Source organism: Acanthaster planci, linkage group LG11 (assembly GCF_054643075.1).
Source record: "Acanthaster planci isolate LZ-2023a linkage group LG11, COTS_SCS, whole genome shotgun sequence".
In the NCBI taxonomy this organism is placed as follows: Eukaryota; Metazoa; Echinodermata; class Asteroidea; order Valvatida; family Acanthasteridae; genus Acanthaster; species Acanthaster planci.
In genome coordinates this window covers 8,906,679-8,930,429 of record NC_141787.1, presented here as the reverse complement: position 1 = coordinate 8,930,429, position 23,751 = coordinate 8,906,679, and the positions used below count along the sequence as shown (strand labels likewise).

Here is a 23,751-nt window from a genome sequence, read left to right as displayed (position 1 = left end):
ATTTCTGGCAGCTCGAGCTGAGCTCAAGACCACCCTCCCCCTATAAATAGGCAAACCAGGGAGTGGGGGTTAAGGTCTAAAATGCTGTCATTGAAATACGCACGTTTTGGGCCAAACCTGTCCCGGCGCAAAGCCCTGTCAGAGGCCTTGGGTGGGCCGGCGAGCCGATGGACGGCAGGCCTGAAGGCGTCCGTCCCGCTCTCCGCGGGCAACCCCGGACATCCGAACCTCTCGGACCGGGTTTTCCGAAGAAGGCGATTCACCGCGCTGCACCACCCGCCCCGCCGGCCTGGAGCCGTTTTCGCCCAGGAAAGCGTGTCGGAAATGCACGGTTTTAGGGGGGCTGCGTGCGGCTACGGTTTTTTTTTCGCCAGGATGGCAATTGGCCGCGCCGCACCACCAGTCCCCGCCGCTCCGGAGCCGGGCTTGTCCAGACCCGAGGGGGAATCGCTCCGGAGCCTTGGGCTCCACCGTGTGGTAATGGCCGTATCGTATGGACAATATATGGCTGTACTGATTTCTGGCAACTGGAGCTGAGCTCGAGACCACCCTCCCCCTATAAATAGGCAAACGAGGCTCTCATTGAAATACGCACGTTTTGGGTCCAACAGATCCCGACGAGAGACGCTCTCGAGAGCCAGGGTGCCTCGCCAACGAGTTTGCAGGTGGGGACGAGTCGGTTTTTGCGCCCGAGTCGGTTCGAGACCGGAGATCCGACCTTTTGCGGACCACGAAGTCCAAGGAAGAAATCTTCAGCGGGCGCCCAGGCAACGCCGCCCGTCCAGCACCCACGGCGGGACCGGCGCCGCCCGCAGAGAGACTCTGTCCCCGGGCCGGAGGCCCCGGTCCCTCCACGCCCAACGGTCCGTCGCACGACGGCATTAGGACCGACTTGGCAACTCGCCACCCCAGTGCTACTCCTCCAGAGCCCTCCTGCGGGGTGTACTGCCAACCCTGGATTTCAAGTCAGTTTGGGGTGGCCCCCTCAGACTCGCGGCCCAGCAGCTCATCACGGGCCACCGCGCGAGCGCCGGTTCGATCTGCCGTCAGTCCCGGCTGGCCCTCCTCCGGCTGCGCCCGCTCCACCCAAGGGCCGCCGGTCCAGCACCACCTCCGGCCGTCCGTGCGACGGGGCCCTCCCGCCACTGGTCCTCCGGGCCTGCTCCGCCCGAGGGCCGCCGGGCGAGCGCCGGTTCATTCCGCCGTCAGTCAAGGCTTCTCCCCCTCCTCCTCCAGGTCCGGCCTTCGGATCGAAAGGTTTAGTTTCAGCAGATCGCAGCTGCCCTACTGGGCACGACACCCCGATCCATACCCAAGTCGTCTGCAAGTAATCTGGCGTCCCTCTCGAGACGGCGGTTCGGCTTCCGCCGGAGCTCCCGGCCCCCCCGGCAGGGGCCACGGGCTGAGTCGGCAGGGTCGGCCCGGCCCCCCAAGGCAAAGAGCGGGTGGGCGCTGACGCGGGCCGCCCTCGGGCAGGACGCCGGCGGTGTCCTGCCCGAGATTCGAGATTCCGACTTGGAGGCATTCAGCCGTAATCTCTCGGATAGTAGCCTCGCACCACCGGCCTCTCTCGCGGACGGCCCCGCACGGCGCGCCCGGCCGACCTCTGCTGGCCCGGCGCCCGCTCGCCTGGCCTGCGCCGGGGCACCGCGACCCGATTCCAGCCCCGGCCCGACCGACCAGCCCTCAGAGCCAATCCTTCTCCCGAAGTTACGGATCCGGCTTGCCGACTTCCCTTACCTACATTGTTCTATCGACCAGAGGCTGTTCACCTTGGAGACCGGCTGCTGTTATGGGTACGACCCCGCATTTTCAAGGGCCGACCGGAGCTCGCCGGACGCCGGCGGAGACGCGTCGCTCGACCGGGCCGTAGCCCGTAGCTCTGGACAAGCCGATTCCAGGGATCCCGCCCCTTAGCAAAAAAAGAAAACTCTTCCTGGGGCCCCGGCCGGCGTATGCGGGCTCGCTTGCTTCGCAGCTTGGACTGCCGTGGAGGACGGATGGCTTTGCCTGTGGGTTCGGGAATATTGACCCGATTCCCTTTCGCACGGGGGCGAGGCCCCGGCCCCGCTCAGAGTGGAACTTCCCTGGGGCTTAGGATCGACTGACCCATGTACAACTGCTGTTCACATGGAAGCCTTCTCCGCCACTCGGCCCTCGAGGATTTCATTCGAATATTTGCTACTACCACCAAGATCTGCGCCTGCGGCGGCTCCACATGGCCTCGCGGCTGGCACTTCGACGCGCACCGCGGCGGCCCTCCTACTCGTCGGGGCGTACCACCCGGGCGGCGGTCCCACTCGCTCTCTGTCCCAACGGCCGGGTGTGGGCGGCACGTTCAGCGCCATCCATTTTCAGGGCGAGTTGACTCGGCATGTGAGTTGTTACACACTCCTTGGCGGATTCCGACTTCCATGGCCACCGTCCTGCTGTCTGTACCAACCAACGCCTTTTCTGGGCTCTGATGAGCGTCGGCCGCAATGCGGCGCCCCAACCCGGCGCCCGGTTCATCCCGCAGCGCCGGTCCTGTTTACTAAGAATGGCCCACTGGGCGCCCGTGCATTGAGGGCCCGGCCCCGAGCCGGCGGGTCGGGCCCCGCACCAATTTAAAGTTTGAGAATAGGTTGAGGTCGTTTCGGCCCCAAGGCCTCTAATCATTCGCTTTACCGGATGCAACTGCTCTCTCTCTCTCTCTTTCCCGGGCGCCAGCTATCCTGAGGGAAACTTCGGAGGGAACCAATTAGTCTTTCGCCCCTATACCCAGTTGGAAGATCGATTTGCAGGTCAGAATCGCTGCGGACCTCCGCCAGAGTTTCCTCTGGCTTCGTCCTGCTCGGGCATAGTTCACCTTCTTTCGGGTCCTAGCGTGCCTGCTCTTCCGGGCTGGCGGCAGGCCGCCGCGCGGCCGGATCCCGCCCTGGCCAAGCCCTGGCCGGCCTACATTCTCGGTGCGCCTCAGGGCTTTGCCTGGCGGCCCCCCGACTCGTGGGCCCGATAGACTCCTTGGTCCATGTTTCAAGACGGGTCGGCAGGACTCGCGACAATTGTCCGTGGACCCGAGGCGCCTCGGCGCGGCCGACACCGACCCGGCCGGGGACCACCGGCCAGCCGCCACCGGGGGCGGTCACGGCGAACCGGGCCCTCCGGAGGGCCGGGAGGCCCAGCCCAGCGTCCCTTCCTCGGCCTTGCGGCCGGCGCGACCACGGCCGGTCTCTAGGCTCTCCGACCGCCCCCCCGTCGGGGGACCGGGGTTGCCGGAGGAACCCCAACCGGCCGGGCTATGCTGGCCCGGATGCCCAACCGGTCGCGGGCGCCGCGCCCGGGAGAAGTGCACGCGGCCGGGCCTCAGAGGCTCCCCTTGGCCCCGTCCCATGGCTAGGGGGGTGCGGGGCTGCGGCGGGCACCGGGCCGGCCGCTGCGCCGGCCGCGCTGAATCTCCCGGGCCCGATCTGTGCGGCCCTCCCGTTTGCTTCTCGACGGCTTCACGTACTCTTAAACTCCCTCTTCGGAGTGCTTTTCAACTTTCCATCATGGTACTTGTGCTCTATCGGTCTAGTGCCGATATTTAGCCCTGGATGGAGTTTACCACCCGCCTTTGGGCTATGAAACAAAACAAGGGAGATCCCCGGTCGGGGATCCTGCCTGCCGCCGCCGGAGCCGCGACCCGGCGCGACCGCGGGGCGCCGCCCGCCGCCTGCTCGGCGTTCTGCAGGGTTGCGCGCGGCTCCGGCTGCGGGGGGTCGCTGCCTGCTCTCCTGGCCTGGGACGTCGCCGCGCGACGTCGGTGCGCCTTGGGCTGCCGGGACTCGGCGGAGGGGGCTGATTGGGGCAGCGGAGAGTCCGCCGCTATTGAAGGGCCCTGCCCCCTCTCTTTCTCTCTCTCTCCCGGTTGCTCGTCCGCAGCGGGCCGTGCTGCCGCTCCAGCCCTTGCTGCGGGGTTGCAGCCACGCACCACGGCACCTCCCGGCCCGGGGTCCGGCCGAACTGGGGCCCAGGAGCAGCCTTCTGGACACCTCGTGGGAAGGCCTGGCGGGCCGGCCGACGCTCTCCTGAGCATGAGGGGTCGACCGGCCGCGTCAAGACCCGAGGGGGAATCGCTCCTGAGCCTTGGGCTCCACTGTGTAGGAATGGCCGTATTATATGGACAATATATGGCTGTACTAATTTCTGGCAGCTTGAGCTGAGCTCGAGACCACCCTCCCCCCTATAAATAGGCAAACCAGGGAGTGGGGATAAGGGTCCAAAATGCTCTCATTGAAATACGCACGTTTTGGGCCCAACCTGTCCCAGGGCAAAGCCCTCTCAGAGGCCTTGGGTGGGCGAACCGATGGACGGCAGGCTGGAGACCCCCGGCCCGCTCGGCCGCATGGAACACCGGACATCCGAACCTCTCGGACGAGGCTTTCCGAGAATGGCAATTCACCGCGCCGCAGCAACTGCGCCACCGCCCTAGAGTTGGGTTCGCCCGGGGAATCGCTCCGGAGCTTGGCGATCGATTGTGTCGGAAATGCACGGCTTTAAAGGGTCTATGTATTTTTTTTTATTATTTCAATTGATAAAGTGTTTCTACCTTAACAATTTTTTGCTTATTTTACCTTGGTTGCACCGCCTTGATTTCAATGAAAAAAAATAAAAACATGTTTGAGGGGTGACCAACACGCCCCGCCTATCTCCTCATTAACATAAGAATGTGTGAAGTAAACTCCAGAGATCGGCATACTTTCCCGGTTATGCGTGGCAGCTTGATCGGCAGCGTCACACGTACTTCTTGTAAAGTTTCTTGAGAATTTCACCGCACTCCTTCATAATCGCATGGTGATGTGATCGTTTTGTACACGTTTTGTTATGCAAGGTACACTTCATGTACAGTATATACGCGTGTATGGGGGCTGGGTGCGTACACGTGGCTACCGGGTGGGTGCGTGCGTGTACATGTATATTGAACGACATATCGTGTGCTTACACCATAGAGCTACAAATCTTACACGTACGTGTACACGGATACATGTACATGTACATCATGTCTTGTAGTTTTACATGTACACACGTACTTCACGAAGGACAACTATTCGCACTGTCCATGCTGGCGACTGCCCCAAATTCAATTTTGGTTGTTTATTCTGTTGATCTTAAAGCTAGAAACACTGTACAGACATAGTAGCCTACTTTGATATTTGTACATCTTGATAGGCTAATGACGGGGCAGGGTTGAAATCGGTTAACACTTTCTTGTTGACATTAATCTTGTCACTCACTAATATCCAAGGTGCAGTTCATTTTCAATCAGCATAAGCCTTACTGATCGTGACATTCATGTGAGTGTCGTGAAGCTGAGAAGCAACAATATCATTAGCCGTAAGGTTTCCGCACCTGATTTTGTTTCTTCTGCCTTTCAATATATTTTTCACTATATAAGCACAACTGTGGTAGCTTGAAAATGACACTGTTGTTTTACTGAACTATTTCTCCTATTCATTTTAACAAGGATTAATTTCATTTAATTTGTTTTCTTTCATTGGAAACTGCTATCAGGTTATGGAGGATGTGCTTCCACGGAAACAAGTCAGAAGAGAGAGCAACCAGGTCGGAAAGGTTGGAGATAGAACCTTGTGCATAGAAAGTGCGCCAGACCCAGAGTGTACTGCAAGTGCTTGTAGCGTGATTCCAGTTGTGTCGGTAAGTCCATCACAATCACTTGCCCCCTTCAACTATTGTTGAACATTCAAGAGGAACAAATAGATATTGTTCTTTCAATTTTTCTCTCTGGAAATATTTTAAAATAACTTTCATTTTGTTCTTTTACATGTACAGAATGTGGATGCTGCTTGTCAGACTGATCCAGTGAAAATTCTTTGTTGTGATATACGTTAGTATCAAAATGCATTTGAAATGCCTATTTTTGTTATCATATTAATTTATAAATGGCATTTTTTCTTCTTATTCTGTTTTCTTGTTCTCGTCATAGTTCATGATAAACAAGAAATTTATACAATTTTTTCTGATAGATACCGATGCCGCAATACAAGCTGTTCCCGAAGTCAGCGAAACTGGAATACAATTCAAGCTGCTTAACGATGCAGAGGTCGAGGAGGTACAAGACAATGAAGTTGAAGAATTAGAAGAGGAAGAGTTAGAAAAGGGACAAGAGCGTGATGATTCCTCCGACTATGAACCATCCTCATCATCATCTTCGTCATCATCTTCAGAACCTGGTCGCACCCGGTCATTTCAAAAAGTAAGTACGATAGATGCAGTACATCAAACGAGAACTTATTTTATAAGGTTACAACAGAAACAAAGCGAAATGTTTTTTAAATTTAAAATTAACCTTCTCTCATCGCAGAGTAGAAACTACTTTTCATTCCTACACTCACCGTGGTATCACCTTGGTTTACCCAAATGCCATTGATCTTTTGTTAAAAGAAGGGGGAGAAGTCCACGGACCGTTCCAACATCACCGGATGTTCTTCCTCAAGATCATCCAAAGTACACTGTGTTCGAGGGGGAGCTCTTCAAACTTTTCAGGAAGTGTTTCAAGTGCGGTTCACGGAAGATCAGTCTGATTAAACGAACTGTGGGGACTTTCGTTTCTGTTTTTCAGCGATGAGGGGCATGCAAGTCCAAGGGGACGACCTGGAGTTCCCAGCCATGGCTGGGTGCAACACCTGCAGGAAATCTGCTTCTCTCTGCAGCTGTCCTGTTTGCTGGTGCCAGCCCATCAAAGGTTCTCCGTATGTTGACCAGTATGGGGGCAGCTTGTATTTCGCTGCGCACTTTTTTTCTCCCACCAGAAGAGACACCTCTTACCATTAGTTGAAGCGGTGTGGACACAACACATCACCGAAGTGAAGCTTCGTCTGAAAGCTGATAATCAAGCGCTAGTCATCGGCGGGGATGGACGGGCAGATAATCCAGGCCACTCCACTAAATATGGGAGCTACACTGCAATAGAACTCAACGCCAACAAGATTGTTGATATTCAGCTTGTACAGGGAAGTCTTTGTTTCTAAAGAAAGGTAGAGTTGATGTAAATGCGATGGTTTTTGATAAATGGTTCTCGACAATTTGTACAAGCAAAAGGATGCATTCATGTCATTAACTTTATTCTGTATACACAGTCAATTTGAAAGTTGCTTATTTCAATTTGCTGCTGCCGCTGCGCCTTGATTGACTGTTACTAACGTTTAGTACATGTATTTGTTGTGTATTCATTTGTTATTGCAATGAAGTCAAGAGTAGCTACCACATGGAGCTGGAGGGCTTCAAAAGGACAATGGCAACCCTAGGTGAAGCTGACCTCACGTCTGCAAGCTCGTCACTGACCGTCATCGGTCTTTGGCCAAATATGTGCGGGGACATGAGCCAACAATTCTGCACATGTATGACGTCTGGCATATAGCAAAAGGTACCGGTAGTTGAAGATAAAGATTTAAAGTTCTATCCCAAAATCAATATTTGTTTTTATGACCTTCAGAACCATTTGTCGAGACTACAGAATTTCAACTGAGTTCTTGATATAAATTTGAAGGCCAGTGAGGCTCTAGATATAAATGACATCTTAAAGTTTCGTTCTCGCCAAAACTAAATGTAATGTGGGTTACGTGGAGATAAAAACAAAACTGAATGGAGTGCGCCGTGATGCAGAGGCTGTATACAGCTTTTGGGACGTGATTAAAGTAAAACCAAAATCATTACTGATTCGACATCCAGTGGATTCTCTGTCATTTTCTGTTGTTGAAATTCAGAGAACTATAGGGATTGTTTGTGTGTTTGTTTGTTTTGCTTTTGTTTGACCAGTTTTGTGCTTGTATTTGGGGGAGCATATCTGTTGGCGTGACGCAAGAAGATTAATCCAATACAAGTGGGACATGCATGTATTTTGTGAGAATTTCTGTTTGAAAATATCAAGTGATTTTGCAGTTGAAAGCAAGCAAAATTGTACTAAATGTTTTTCCATCAATGAAATAAGGAGGCGAGTGTTGCCAGACTGTGCCGCCCCTTGATATGTTTCTCTTGCACCGTCAATAATAAAAATTCACTATACAGATACGTCACTGTTTTTTGATTGAGATCACTAGGCAAAAACGGACCCCAACACGATTGAAATCGGTTTTATAGTCGAAAATTTAAGAAATTAAGATTATGAATAAAAAAAAGATTAAAAAAGTGATCCGTGTATTCAACCCAGAAAATTGCCTTGAGAGTTTTGCGCTCACTAAATTTAAAAAAAAAAGGTGAGGGAAAAATATAAAAGTTATGTGGTGTTGACCAAGCATTCAGGCGCACGGACTCCTGAAATTCGCAAGGAATCGCAGTTACCGGCTTCCATATAGGACTCTTCTGGGATCTCGGGGTTCCCGGCCCACCACACTTCCTCCCTGCCCATCCATTTAACTCTAAAAAGAGTTCGAGCGACCATGCAAGGGAGGAAACGAGACAAGCCCCTAAGCCCTGGCCGCCGAGTTGGCCATACGTCTCGAACCTGTACTAAGGCGCTCACCTGGACTTCGCGGACAGTCCCAGCAGAAGAGCTTATCCCGTGGGCTAAGGTACTGTTGGTATTTGGCGGGGGTAAATTAGAGTCTCTTATAGCTACTGACTGACAGCAAGCTTTGGGAAAATAAAAGTCACCGGTGGGATTCGAACCCACGATCTGACGATCTGATAACCACCAGCTTAACCAATTGGCAATTTCAGAGAATTGCTTCGGGTCGTTCATATTTACGTAGATAACAAAACATGACCAAGTTATACCGCACAGAATTTTGCTCTGCAAAGACTGAGCGATCAAAACGCTACAATAGTGCATCATGTAGCAAAATGCCCAATTGGCCTACACACAAATCTCACTGGCAGCTCTTCGTAGATAAATTTAAATTAATGCGCGCGCATCAATATGGTAAAGTCCCCGGACTGCACATCCGTCTGGACACGTTTCAGCTCCTAACGGTTGCACAACACCAAAATACGCGCCCATAGGGGTGGTCTGCCCAATTCAGGGAGAATTCTTCGCCAAACCGAGGCGCTGAAAAAGTACCCCTATAGTTTATTTGAAAAAGAGGAGGTTGTGTGGCCCAAGAAAGTGTGGGATTGTGGTAGAATGGCCCAGAATGAACTCTTCACATTCAAGGGCTCCCATCCCAGGGCCAAGCACAGCAAAATGCTACTGACAAATTGTTCCAAGAGACTGAAAGGTGGAGGGATGTCATTTGAAAAATGGCCGCTGCTGACAGACTTGGGAGCTTTCATTTTTTTTAGGGGGGGTTAAGTTTGTTTTTGGTGAATAATTAGAAATTTCATTGGTTAAGTAACCTACTTCAAATCGAAAATCAATGGAAAGCTGAATGACCCAAGAACACTCTGCTTTTATTTTTTTGCGTTCTTTTTTAAGTTGCTGGGGAGGGGTAAGAGGCCCCACGGACTTTGGTTGCCTGCACCGGGACCGCAAACGTGGTCGATTTTTACCTTGTCTTCAAATGGGCTTCGTTTAGTTCAGTGCATGCAAAGAAAGCAGGGAAAAATCAGAGCGAAATAGCGCCGCCTGTTGACTCTCGGAGGAGGTTTGTCTCCGTTTTTTTCGCCGGAAATTCAAGATAGTGGTCAGAATATCACTTTTCATACGATTTGTTTTTATTGCCTTTTCCCAACGATATATCCAAAATATTAAAACTGTTCGCCCAGCTCTTATTGTCTTTTCAAATCCAGCAATTTTGGGCTTTTTGTAAAAGAAAGAACCCGAACTGGAAACTACCAGTCCAAAATTCGGGATTTATAAAACATTTCTGTGATCCCTCCTGATAATGGCATTTTTTATTGTATACAGTCCAAACAGAACAGTAATTAAATTAAATCTAACACTAGAGTCAAATTGTTATTAAATTACTCTCTTGGTTGTGAAAACTGGGTTTCCACAGAAAACTTCATTTCCTGGAAAACTACATTTCGTGACTTTTCCAGGATTTTTTAGGAATAAGAAGTTTAAAAATGCATGACCAAGATGTATGTAGGAAACCCTAAAACATTTCTCTGAGTAATCTTTACCTGGAAATGAAATGTTTACAAGTTTTACTGAAGTTCCATCTTGCAGACCAAAGATCCTTTTGAAGGGATCCACTGTTAGAATACTGTCCTTGTGTCCATCACTTGTTTCAACCTGGTTGCCTTGCTGACATTCTCTTAAAAACTGTACTGCTTCCTTTAACACTTTTGTGACAGTGATTTTTTTTTGGCTTGCCTCGGGTTTTCTGTAACAAAGATTTATGATATTTGTTGGCTGTAATGCTCACCCATGTTAAACTGTAAAATATTCAAAGGTAGAAATCTGTGATTTATGAAAACTGGACGACTTTTCAAATATCTTTCTATGGTTTTATGGCATTTCATTACTACAACAGGTAACAATTTTTTACATGTACCACAGAAAACGTGCCTGCCACAAATATTCCTATTTACTAATCGTTCTTAATTGGGTTTTTTTGTTTCAGAAGTGCATTTACAGTGAAATAACAAATTCGTTATTTATTCATTAATTCTTTCTTCAAGTACCGGTAACTTTCGGAAATACATATTAATTTTTAAATCATATTTCTTTCGGATATACCGGTAGACCAACAATTGAATGTTAAAATGGAACATGAGCATGTTACTTACGTCTCTGACGATACTCTTCATAGGGAGGTACTGGATGTCTTACGAAACGTTCATCCACCCAGATATCAAGCGCAGTATATCCAATAAAACTCACTAGGTATGACCATTCTTCATCTTTGACTACTTTAGCTGCACACCATCTTCCCAACTCATCAAATGCCTGGACGCAACTTCCAACCGAGAATGCTCCTGTCATTTTGCCTTCTTTAGAAACTGAACATTTTGAGAACTGCACCAAGACTGTAAAATGATGGATGATGAAGATTAGGAAATCAACTTAACCTTGCCCTTATATGGCAGCCAATTTACTTTGAAGACTCCATCATTAAAGGAAAAAAAGGCCCCAGAATATTTCATTTTAATTGATGACATAATTATCTCATTGATATTCTGTTTGTAAATGATTGTTACTTTGTCACAAATTGTTTTTTTATACGTACACCAAACATTTCATATAGATTATAAATGTACTTGACAATGAACTCTAAATTTCTATTTTGTGATTTTCATATCACGACGCAGCATCAAGCCAGTGATCAATCCAGCAATGAATGACCACAACCAGCGAAGGATGACACAAATCTGTCATTCACTTTGTACCAAGGACTGGTACCTCTAGCAGAGGTCAAAAGCATAGGACTACTGGTTTATCACCACAAGGGGGTAATAAAATTGTCCACTGCGGAAAGCTGTCATTTCAGAATGGATGTTGCATTTCCGAGTCAGAGAGGTCTAACTCAGATTCGTTTAAATGGGAGAAATTCGTAATGTTTCTGGCCCAACATACCCCGACGAGACACGCTCTCGCGAGCTTGGGTGCGTCATCCGGGAGATGCGACCTTTCGCGGTCAATGACGTCCGAGAAAGAAATCTTCAGCGGGCACCCACGTCACGCTTCCCGTCTGGCACCCACGGCGGGATCGACGCTGCCTGCTGCGAGATGCCGCCCTCGGGCTGGAAGCCATGGTTCATCCGTGCCGAACAGCTGATCGCACGATTGCATTAGGACCGACTTGGCAACTCCCCGAGAGCCTTCCTGCGGGGTACACTATTAACCGTGGATTTCAAGTCAGTTTGGGGCGGCCGTGTCAGACATGCAAACCAGCAGCCAATCCTCAGGCACCGGGGAAGTGCTCGTTCACTCCGCCGTCATTTCTGGCATGCCCTCCTCCGGCTGCGCCCGTTCCTCCGCCGAGTCCTGCCGGGCCCGCCGTTGGTCCTCCCCGGTCTCCTCCTCCAAGTCCGGTCTGCCCGAGGACCACCGGGCGGCGCCGGCCGGCCCTCCGCGCTCGACCTCCTCTCCCCGCTGCTGGACCCCACCAGCCCCGCCTACCCGCGTGGCGGCGCCCCTCTCCCAGAAGCCGCTCCCGCGGCGGCGACGCTGCCTCCTCCACGGCACGTCGTCCGACCCGGCCCACCAGGATCGGCCCGTCTGCGGCGCGGGCAAATCCCTCAGATCGAGAGGTTTAGTTTCAGCAGATCAAAGCGAAGCGGCTGCTCTACTGGGCACGACACCCCCGATTCATACCCAAGTCGTCTGCAAGTGATCTGGCGTCCCTCTCGAGACGGCGGTTCGGCTTCCGCCAGAGCTCCCGGCACCCGGACATGGACCGTGGGCGGGGTCAGCCTGGCCCCCCAATGCAAGAGCAGGTGGGCGCTGATGCGAGCCGCCCTCGGGTGGGATGCCGGCGGCATCACCGCGCACCGGCAGAGATTTTGACTTAGAGGCATTCAGCCGTAAACTCTCGGGTGGTAGCCTCGCACCACCGGCCTCTCGACCGAGCGCCTGAACCAGGGGTCCCAATCTGCGGTTACTCTCATACTGAGCAGGATTACCGTGGCGGCGACCTCTCATCGGTAGGGTAAAACTAACCTGTCTCACGACGGTCTAAACCCAGCTCACGTTCCCTAGTGGTGGGTGAACAAACACTTGGCGAATTTTGCTTCGCAATGATAGGAAGAGCCGACATCGAAGGATCAAAAAAACAACGTCGCTATGAAGGATTGGCTGCCACAAGCTAGTTATCCCTGTTGTAACTTTTCTGACACCTCTTGCTTCAAATTTCGAAGCTCAAAAGGATCGACAGGCCACGCGTTGACGGTCCGTATTCATACTTAAAATCAAAATCAAAGGAGCTTTTGCCTTTTGCTCCATGCGAGGTTTCCGTCCTCGCTGACCTCGCCTTAGGACACCTGCGTTACCCTTTGACAGATGTACCGCCCCAGTCAAACTCCCTGCCTGACGCTGTCGCCGGAGCGGGTGGCGGCCGGCAGCCAGCGGCCAGCGGCCAGCGGCACGAGGTGGCCGGCCGCGTAGCGCCAGAAGACTATGCCCGCACGGGGCCCGCTCCCTGCCCCAACAGCTAAGCAAAGAAACGACGAGAGTAGTGGTATTTCACCGTCGGGCCGGGGCTCTCCCACCTACACCCCCTGTGTCTCTTCACAAGGTCAGGCTAGAGTCAAGCTCAACAGGGTCTTCTTTCCCTGCTGATTCTGCCAAGCCCATACCCTTGGCTGTGGTTTTGATTGATAGATAGGGACAGTGGGAATCTCTTTAATCCATTCATGCGCGTCACTAATTAGATGATGAGGCATTTGGCCACCTGAAGAGAGTCATAATTACTCCCGCCGTTTACCCGTGCTTTGCTGAATTTCTTCACGACCCGCTTCCAGCCCCGGCCCTCAGAGCCAATCCTTCTCCCGAAGTAACGGATCCGGCTTGCCGACTTCCCTTACCTACATTGTTCTATCGACCAGAGGCTGTTCACCTCGGAGACCGGCTGCAGTTATGGGTATGACCCAAGCCGACGGTCCATGCACTCCCCTGCATTTTCAAGGGCCGGCCGGAGCTGGCAGGACGCCGCCGGGGACGCAGCGCTCTACAGGGCCGCAGCCCCTAGCTCCGGACCAGCTGATTCCAGGAATCCTGCCCCTTAAGGCGCCAAGTCAAAATAGAAACAGTTCACCAAGCGGGAAATGATTGCCCTTAATCCCCTTTCAAAACCATTGCCCGTTTCAACTGCAAGTGGGCAATGATTGCAAGAGAGCGTTTCCCAAAAAGGAGTTGGCTGTGCAGCAACCTCTTTGATGCATACCACTATTTCCCCCACCTTGGTACAAAGGCCCGGACTCCCAGCTTACCACGAATGGTTATTGTGCATCGGCTTTGTTGTGTAAATTGGGCCAGTTCATCCACAGGCTTAGCACAGTTTATTCAGAAGGGGAAGCAATTAATCTCTTAACAAAAGACTAAATCCATCAGAGTCAACAGGCCTATGTGCATCACTAAGTCTCGTGTCACTGAATTAAGATCTGTAGTTTTCTTTCCCAAAATCTAGCACTGTCAGGCAGTGATTTCCACATCACAGATTTGTCAATTATTGGATTAGACAATAAACTAAATGGAGAAAATTATAGATGCAACAATCACAGGACTTCAAAATCAATCTAAAAAGTGAAATAAGAAACGTCGACTAATGTTGGTGAGGGTAGCGTGGCAAACTGAAGGAAAAAATCCTTATCCACGTAAACGGTAGTACAAACCTATCCCCAAGCCCCAACCCCAAATTGTTGACATATCAATGGGTTGGGGTCCCAGCTGTTGATAAACAGCTCTAATGACTCAACCACCAGCCACAATTGAGTGTAATCCTTAAAGCTCTCTATTGTTAGAAAACATCACCCAGGAGTGGCGTTCATCAAACCACCAGCCATTTAGCTAGTGACTCCCTATCGTTACCCGCTTTACAATGAAGCTTTACAATGAAGCAGGTAAGGAGCTTATCGTACATGTATCGTTTCCCACTTCATGAACCGTTTCTATTTTGACTTGGTGCCTAGGCAGGACTGGCGGCGGGCGGGTCGCGGCGCACAGCGCCCGAGGACCCCGGCGCCGGGCGGGGGACCCCGTCAGGCCGGCGAGCCGGCTCCCGAGCCTCCGGCGCCGGACGAGCCTGGACCGGCGTGGGGCCCGCCTCGCTGCGGTCGATTTGGCCGGCGCCCAACAGCCGGCAGAGAACTGGTACGGACCAGGGGAATCCGACTGTCTAATTAAAACAGAGCATCGCGACGTCCGCAGCCGGGGCGCTGACACGATGTGATTTCTGCCCAGTGCTCTGAATGTCAAAGTGAAGAAATTCAGCGAAGCTCGGGTAAACGGCGGTAGTAACTATGACTCTCTTAAGGTAGCCAAATGCCTCGTTATCTAATTAGTGACGCACATGGATGGATTAACGAGATTCGCACTGTCCCTATCTATCTAGCGAAACCACAGCCAAGGGAATGGGCTTAGAAAGAAGACCTTGTTGAGCTTGACTCTAGTCTGATCTTGTGAAGAGACACGGGGGGTGTAGGATAGGTGGGGAGGCCCCAGCCCAACGGTGAAATACCACTACTCTCGTCGTTTCTTTGCTTAGCCGGTGAGGCGGGGAGCGGGCCCCGCGCGGACCCAGTCTACTGGCGCTACGCTGCTGGCCGGCTTGCGGCGCTGCCGGCCGCCACCCGCTCCGGCGACAGCGTCAGGCGGGGAGTTTGACTGGGGCATTACATCTGTCAAAGGGTAACGCAGGTGTCCTAAGGCGATCTCAGCGAGGACGGAAAACTCGCGCGAAGCAAAAGGCAAAAGCTCCTTTGATTTTGATTTTCAGTATGAATACGGACCGTCAAAGCGTGGCCTATCGATCCTTTTGAGCTTCGAAATTTGAAGCAAGAGGTGTCAGAAAAGTTGCCACAGGGATAACTAGCTTGTGGCAGCCAAGCGTTCATAGCTACGTTGCTTTTTGATCCTTCGATGTCCGCTCTTCGTATCATTGCAAAACAGAATTCGCCAAGCGTTGGATTGTTCATTTACCACTAGGGAACGCAAGCTGGGTTTAGACCGTCGTGAGACAGGTTAGTTTTACCCTACTGATGAGAGGTCACCGCCACGGTAATCCTGCTCAGTACGAGAGGAACCGCAGATTCGGACCCTGGTTCACGCGCTCGGTCGAGAGGCCGGTAGTGCGAGGCTACCACCCGAGAGATTACGGGTGAGCGCCTCTAAGTCTGAATCTCTGCCGGTGCGCGGCGACGCCGCCGACGTCCTGCCCGAGGGCGGCCCGCGTCAGCGCCCACCGGCTCTTTGCTTTGGGGGGCTGGGCCGACTCCGCCTGTGGCCCCTGCCCGGCGGCCGGGAGCTCCGGCGGAAGCCGAACCGCTTTCTAGAGAGGGACGCCAGATCACTTGCAGACGACTTGGGTATTGATAGGGGTGTCGTGCCCAGTAGAGCAGCCGTTTCACTGCGATCTGCTGAAACTAAACCTTTCGATCCTAGGGATTTGCCCGCGCCGCAGACGGGAAGATCCTGGCGGGCCGGGTCGGAGGATGGGCGGCGGCGGCGGGAGGCGGCTGCCGGGAAAGTGGCGGCGCCACTTGTGTGGCGGCAGAGAGGTGGGGGCGGCGGGTTGGGCTGGCGGGGCGGGTTGTGGAGGGCCAGCCGGCCGGAGACCTTCGGGCGAGCCGGACCCGGAGGAGGAGGAGACCTGGACTGACGGCGGAGTGAACCGGCGCTCGCCCGGCGGCCCTTGGGCGGAGCAGACCAGGAGGACCGGCGGCGGGAGGGCCCCGTCGCACGAAGGGCCGGAGGTGGTACCTGAACGGCGGCAGAGGAGGAGCGGACGCAGCCGGAGGAGGGCCAGCCGGGACTGACGGCGGATCGAACTGGCGCTCGCCTGGCGGCCCGGAATGAGCTGCTGGGCAGCGAGTCTGAGGGGGCCGCCCTGAACTGACTTGAAATCCAGGGTTGGCAGTATAACCCGCAGGAGGGCTCTGGGGGAGTAGCGCCGAGGTGGTGAGTTGCCAAGTCGGTCCCAATGCCGTCTTTCGACGGCGGGTCGGGCGGGGAGGGACAGGGGCCTCCGGCCGGGGACAGAGTCTCTCATCGGGCGGCACCGGTCCCACCGTGGGTGTCAGACGGGCGGCGCTGCGTGGCCGCCCGCTGAAGATTTCTTCTTCGGACTTCGTGGTCCGCGAAAGGTCGGATCTCCGGTTTCGAACCGACTCGGACGCAAAAACTGACTCGTACCCACCTGCGAACGAGTCGGCAAGGCACCCCGGCTCTCGAGAGCGTCTCTCGTCGGGGTCTGTTGGGCCAGAAACGTGCGTATTTCAATAAGAGCTTTTTGGACCTTAACCCCCACTCCCTGGTTTGCCTATTAATAGGGGGAGGATGGTCTCGAGCTCAGCTCCAGCTGCCAGAAATCAGTACAGCCATATATTGTCCATACGATACGGCCATTCCCACACGGTCAAGCCCAAGGCTTCGGAGCGATTCCCCCTGGGGTCTGGACAAGCCCAGCTCCGGAGCGGCCGGGACAGGCGAATTGCCGTCCTGGGGAAAAAAACCGCCGCAGCCGCACGCCGTCCCCCTAAAGCCGTGCATTTTCGACATGCTTCCCCTGGCGAAAACGGCTCCAGGCGGGCGGGGTGAGTGGTGTGGCGCAGTGAATCGTCTTCCTTGGAAAACCTGGTCCGAGAGGTTCGGATGTCCGGGGTTGCCCGCGGAGAGCGGGCCGGGCGCCTCCGGCCTGCCGTCCATCGGCTCGCCCCCCCCCCAGGCCTCTGAGAGGGCTTTGCGCCGGGACAGGTTGGGCCCAAAACGTGCGTATTTCAATAAGAGCATTTTGGACCTTTACCCCCACTCCCCTGTTTGCCTATTTATATGGGGAGGGTGGTCTCAAGCTCAGCTCCAGGTGCCAGATATCAGTACAGCCATATATTGTCCATACAAAACGACTATTCCTACACGATCGAGCCCAAGCCTCCGGAGCGATTCCCCCTTGGGCTTGGACAGGCCCGCTCCGGAGCGGCTCGACGAAAGTGGCGGCTCGCCGCCCCGCCAGGAGGGCCCCCGGGCGCTCCGCCAACGGCGCTTTCGGCACGGCCAGCCGACCCTTCATGCCCAGAACAGCGTCGGCCGGCCCACCCGGCCTTGCCCAGAGGTGTTGGAAAGGCCGTTCCCGAGTCGCAGTTCGGCCAGACCCCGGACGGGAGGTGCAGTGTTGCGTGGCCGCAAGCCTTCAGGAGGGGCTGGAGCGGCAGCCCGGCCCACTGCGGAAGAGCAAGCGGGAGAGAACGAGGGAGAGGGGAGCCAGGGCCCCTCGGAGAGCAGCGGGCTCTCCGCTGCCCCGAGCAGCAATATCTGCGACGTCCGGATCGGCCCGGCAGCTTCCGCGGAGCGGAGGGACCGGCCAGCCCTGGGTTCCGTCAGCCCAAGACGCACTGACGTCGCGCGGCGGCGTCCCAGGCCCGGTAGCCGGCAGCTACACCCCCCGGCCGGAGCTGCGCGCGACCCCGCAGCACGCCCGTCGAGCAGGCGGCAGGCGGCAGGCGGCAGGCGGCGCACCGCGGGGATCCAGCAGGATCCCGGATGGTCCGGCCACCCCCTCCGGGATCGAGGCGAGAGGAGGCGGATGCACCGGGCCGGCCTGCGGCATTCCAGCGGCCGCCCGCGCGCCCGGGGAAAGAGAGGAAGTGCCGCCCCGGCCGGGCCGGAGAGGGCGAGGGACCGGTGGCGGGCGGCATTCCAGCGGAGGCCGGGCGGCGAGCGAGAGCAGAGAGGCGCAGGACTCCGGCGCTGCGGTCCGGCAGCCGCGGCGTGGCCAAGCAGTCCGGAGGGCCCGAGGTGGCGGGCCCCGGCCCCGAGGGGCTACCTGGTTTTTCCTGCCAGTAGTCAAAGATTGTCTCAATGATTAAGCCATGCATGTCTAAGTAAAAGCTTTACTAAGCGAAACTGCGGATGGCTCATTAAATCAGTTATGGTTCCTTGGAGCGCATCCCCCTACATGGATAGCTGTGGTAATTCTAGAGCTAATACATGCCGGCAAGCGCCGACCTTGCTCCGTTGGTGAACTCTGGATAACCTGGCTCGCCGGGTCCCGGGACGCCGGGGCTCGGCCTCGAATGGACCGGGAGTATCGGTGACACGCGGTCGGAGCGGCCCGCCTTGGAGAAGGGGGCCGCCGCGCAAAAGGCGACCGGTCCCCGCTCGGCCCGGCTCCTGCCGGTGTTTTTTTTTCTTCGGAATTTCCGAAAAGAGCTGGATGCTCCACGCCCGGGCCACCGGCGCGGTTATCGAGAGGTGATGGACAGAGCCAACCCCCCCAAACGAGAGACAATTATCGGCGGTGGATCACTCGGCTCGTGCGCCGATGAAGAACGCAGCCAGCTGCGAGAATCAGTGTGAATTGCAGAACGCAGTGATCATCGGCATTTCGAACGCACATGGCGGCCCAGGTCCCCCGTGGCCCGGGCCTCGTCCGCCTGAGGGTCGCATTGAGCTGGGCAATCGCCGCGGCGAGAGCGCCGGCCGGCAGCCGCGGGGCCCAAGGCCCCCGCGTGGACAATGGCTGCAGGTGGCAACAAGGGGAGTGCCAAGAGACCGGGAGGTTGCGGCGCGGGTCCCCCGCTCTCCGGCGAGGATGATATGGGAAATCTGCGGGCATGCAAAGGGGCACCGGCCGGGCGCGGTCTCAACGCGGAGGGCCGGGTTGCTCCCCAGGGGAGTCCGCCGTGGCGTGGCAGGTCGGCGCTGAGTATCCACCCCACCCACGAGCGCCAGTCGTCCCCCCAAGCCGAACAAGAAAGACACGGGCGGCCTCAAGGGAGCGCGCCTGAAGGAGGCCAGGCAGGCAGGGCAGGCCAAGAGAGAAAAAGGGAAGGCCCGGCCCCGCCAGCGGGGACAGAGTGCCGCCGGCCCCGTGGGAGATCTCCTAGTGGACCGCCGGAGAGGGAGCGGGCGCCCAGCGCCGAGAGATAGAGAGAAGAGAGCCCGCCCAGACGGGCCGCAGAGGGGGGCCCCTTACTGGCAGCCGCCGAGGTGCCGGGCGGGCCCCTGAGAGGCGAGAGAGAGAGAGAGACGCCGAGGCCTATTGCAAACCCATCGACATCAGGTCGGGCGAGAGGACCCGCTGGATTTAAGCATATCACTAAGCGGAGGAAAAGAAACTAACCAGGATTCCCCCAGTAGCGGCGAGCGAAGCGGGAAGAGCCCATCGACGAATCTCCGGGGCCCCAGGGGGCCCGTGGGAATTGTGGCGTAAGGAAGTCCGGTCCGGCGGTCGCAGCGGCGCCGAAGTCCTTCTGATCGAGGCCCCCTCCGTTCCGTGGCGGGTGTCAGGCCCCTGCGGGCGCCGTCCGGCCGGTGACCTGGGCTTCAGGTTGTTTTGTAGCGCAGCCCAAAGGCGGGTGGTAAATTCCACCCAGGGCTAAATACCGGCACGACACCGATAGAGCACAAGTACCGTGATGGAAAGTTGAAAAGCACTCTGAAGAGAGAGTTCAAGAGTACATGAAGCCGTCGAGAAGGAGGAAGGCCGCGCAGATTGGGCCCGGGAGATTCTGCGCGGCCAGCTAGCGCAGTGCCTGCCGCGTGCAATTCTCCCGGGCGCGGCGCCTGCGACCGGCTGGGCATCTGGGCCGGCAGAGGCCAGCCGGTTGGGGTTCCTCCGGCCACCCTGGTCCCGCGACGGGGGGGGGCTGGTCGGAGAGCCTAGAAACCGGCAATGGTCGCGCCGGCCGCCCAGCCGAGGAAGGGGCGGCGGCGCCGGCGCCCTGCGGCCTCCCGCAGCGGCACCGCCTGGCCCGCCGGAGCGTCCCGCCGGTCGCAACCGTCCCCGGTGGCGGCTGCAGTCCCCGGCCAGGTTGGTGTCGGCCGCCCCGAGGCGCCCTGGGTCCGCGGGCGATTGTTGCGAGCCTTGCTGCCCCGTCTTGAAACACGGGCCAAGGAGTCTATTGGGCCCGCGAGTCCGGGTGCCGCTAGTCGAAGCCCCGAGGCGCAACTAGAGTGAAGGCCGGCCAGGGCCCGGCCGAGGCGGGATCCGGCCGCGCGGTGACCGGCGCACCGCCGCCCTGCCGGCAGCCCCCTGCGGCTGCGGTGGAGGAAGAGCAGGCCAGCTTACCAGGAATGGTTATTATGCATCGGCTTTGTTGTGTAAATCGGGCCAGTTTATCCACAGGCTTAGCACAGCTTATTCAGAAGGGGAAGCAATTGATCTCTTAACAAAAGACTAACTCCATCAGAATCAACAGGCCTATGTGCATCACTAAGTCTAGCACTGTCAGGCAGTGATTTCCACATCACAGATTTGTCAATAATTGGAATAGACAATAAACTAAATGGAGAACATTATAGATGCAACAATCACAGGACTTCAAAATCAATCTAAAAAGTGAAATAAAAAAGTCGACTAATGTTGGTTAGGGTAGCGTGGCAAACTGAAGGAAAAAATCCTTATCCATGTAAACGGTCGTACAAATCCATCCCCACTCCCCCCAATTGTTGACATATCAATGGGCTGGGGTCCTAGCTGTTGATAAACAGCTCTAATGACTCAACCACAAGCCACAATTGAGTGTAATCCTTAAAGCTCTCTATTGTTAAAAAAACATCATCTGGGAGTGGCGTTCATCAAACCACAAGCCATTTAGCTAGTGACTCCCTATCGTTGCCCGCTTTACTCTGAAGCGGGTAAGGAGCTTATCGTTTATGTATCGTTTCCCACTTCAGTTTCTATTTTGACTTGGTGCCTTACTGGCGTGACGTTAAAAATGTTAGTAGCACTGGAGAGAGTTACTCCCGGTCACTTTTGCTTGAGTAGCCGTGGCGTTTGGTTGGAAAAGAGAAAATGTGTCTGCTTTGCCAAAGCTATTTTATTAGTTATGCCCCGCGCCAATTCTAAGCGGCGGGCTCCTTCTAGGCCGACGGATGGAGCGAAGCGTTCTCGGGGGCGGCCTCGCAAGTCTTCCCGTCAAGATGCGTCGGTGGTCGCGGCCCTTGCAGGGTCTAGTGCACCGCAGCTTGCATCGCCCGGTCCAGATACCACTATTATACCGTTGGCTACGGTCGGAATGATTCCAGAGAGTGCAAGTGTTGAGTCTACCCATGCAACGCCAGCGCCCACTACCATTAGTCGGCCTGGAGGGAGTTCGGCGCAAACTTTGGAGCCGGGTAAGTCCCCTGCTGCTACTCCTTTTGAATTAGCCCCGCAACCTTCCAGTTTCACGCCCGTGGTGTCAATTGTCAATTACCTCCATTTCCGATTCGAATATTGCATTAACTAGCGTCTGTGACGATCTCAGGGCTGCGATTCCTCAACATCTAAAAGACAAATTTGGAGGGTGGAGTACGTAAAATTCGGAACCTTGTTGATCTCGTCGTGCGGCACGGGCTTGAATAATTCCTTTGACGAGACGCTTTTTACAATCGGGTCCAATGAGTCCCCACTTTGGCAGATTCATCCCCATAAGCAGGCTCTGCGTATTACGTCTATCGAGCAGTGGACGTCAGCATTTCTAGTTTTTGCATCTGTGCATTTGTTGCGACATCCTACCCATGGTTGTTCGTTACTGAAGTAGGCAGACACTATTCGATCTGCAGCATTTCGACATGTAGGCTATGGTTGGTGTGAGTGCAACATCCAGTTTCGATTGCGCCAGGCAATCGAACACAACAACAATGAACAATGGTTTGCTCAAACCCATGGTTTCGACGCCGCGCACTCCCCCTCCCTGCCTCAGCTAGTTCGATTTATTGCATTTTTGTCGGTATCTGGGTATGCCCCCACAACGATTACCTCTTTACGTCTCGGGGGTTTCCTCCAATTTGCAGTTAATGAGTTATCCTGATTCAACTAAGCATTTCTGGTTAAACGTTTACTGGAGGGATGTCGTAGGCGTAGTAGTCGTCGCGACCGACGGCAGCCTATCACTTATGATATTTTATGTCGTATGGTCCCAGTCTTGCAGGCCGTTTGCTCGAGTAATTTCGAGGCTCGGCTTTTCTGAGTGGCTTTCTTACTTGCGTTTTTTGGGTTGCTTCGAATTGGGGAATTTACTGCCCAATCCCACCAATCTTCTAGCCCTTTGTGTCGGTCTGATGTTACCGTCAAAGATTCCCCTTTAAGGGTCGAACTTATTCTACGTCACTCGAAAACAGATCAATATCGCCATGGTTATGAAGTTTCTATCCCAGCAGCGCATATCCGGCACAACATGATGTGCCCCGTCCGGGCGACTTTGTCCTATCTTGCCTGTTCCAAATCCCCCCATGGCCCGTTTTTGTCACATTTCGATAGGCATCCTGTCACGCGTTACCAGTTTGTCGCGGTACTCCGTCGTGCCCTTGTGTTCATAAGGCTTACGACCCCAGATTTACCTCTCATTCTTTTCGTATAGGGGCAGCTACGTCTGCGGCTATGGCAGGTGTGTCTGAGGATGATGTTTAAATTTTGGGGCGTTGGAAGTCTGGGGCTTACCGACGTTACATTAGGATTCCCCCAGCTATTTTCTATTGAACGTTACAAGTTGTATTAACTTAAGTACTTTGCTCGTGTTTTGTTCCGATTTTCTTTTCATTTTTCTTGCCAGAATTGGCCCCTGCCAAGCCAACTGTGTGGGTCATTGGGGACGGCTCTGTGTGCTGGTGCGCTCGGGTGGCGCGGTCATCGCCCTGGGGAGAGCGTCTTAATCGGCTGGCCTGTATCCACTGGATGGGACGGCGAAGACTCCAGATGTTCCAGTTCTCTGATTTCCTGTTGGAAGCGTGGTCGGCAGTTCCGATCTTACATGACGTAATCATCCTGTAGTTTGGCGCCAACGACCTGGGGCTTATACACAAACATTTCCTGAGTATTCTAGCACGGCAGTGCATCAATTTGACCAGAGAAGCACTGCCGCATACTGCAATTTTTTATTCCGAGTTACTGCCCCGCCAAACTTACTCTCACGCCCTAAAGCAGAGTTCCCTCGAGCGTACGCGACGTTCGCTGAACGCGTTCGTTCATTCATTATTTTGGAACGCTGATGGGGGTGTTATTTGATCCAGTGGTCGTCCGCGGTGTTATATCATGCGGACGAATTTCATTTGACTCATGATAGTTGTTCGTTCATTCTCGACAACTTCTGCCAAGCCCTGGCACCATATTGTTTGCCTGTTGTATCTCCCCTTAATACCACCACCTGAAGTCTATTTGGCGGCGGTCATGTTGCCGACTTCATTCAGCAACAAGCCCGTTTGGCGTGAATTTCATTCAGGGACCGGAAATTGACCTCGGTTTTAAGGCACTG

General features: G+C 54.7%; 1 non-coding gene and 3 pseudogenes across 1 annotated transcript; 2 read left to right on the top strand and 2 right to left on the bottom strand.

Annotated features, from left to right (window-relative positions):
• Nucleotides 1–1,755: 1,755 nt before the first annotated feature.
• LOC147797436 (large subunit ribosomal RNA) lies at nt 1,756–3,008 on the bottom strand (annotated as a pseudogene).
• A 9,087-nt stretch (nt 3,009–12,095) lies between these two features.
• On the bottom strand, nt 12,096–13,401 carry LOC147797435 (large subunit ribosomal RNA; annotated as a pseudogene).
• Nucleotides 13,402–14,929: 1,528 nt separating this feature from the next.
• On the top strand, nt 14,930–15,967 carry LOC147797434 (large subunit ribosomal RNA; annotated as a pseudogene).
• Nucleotides 15,968–18,801: 2,834 nt separating this feature from the next.
• LOC147797433 (5.8S ribosomal RNA) lies at nt 18,802–18,958 on the top strand. Its single transcript, XR_015427278.1, has one exon. It is a non-coding gene; the product is annotated as a 5.8S ribosomal RNA (ribosomal RNA).
• The last annotated feature ends 4,793 nt before the right edge of the window (nt 18,959–23,751 follow it).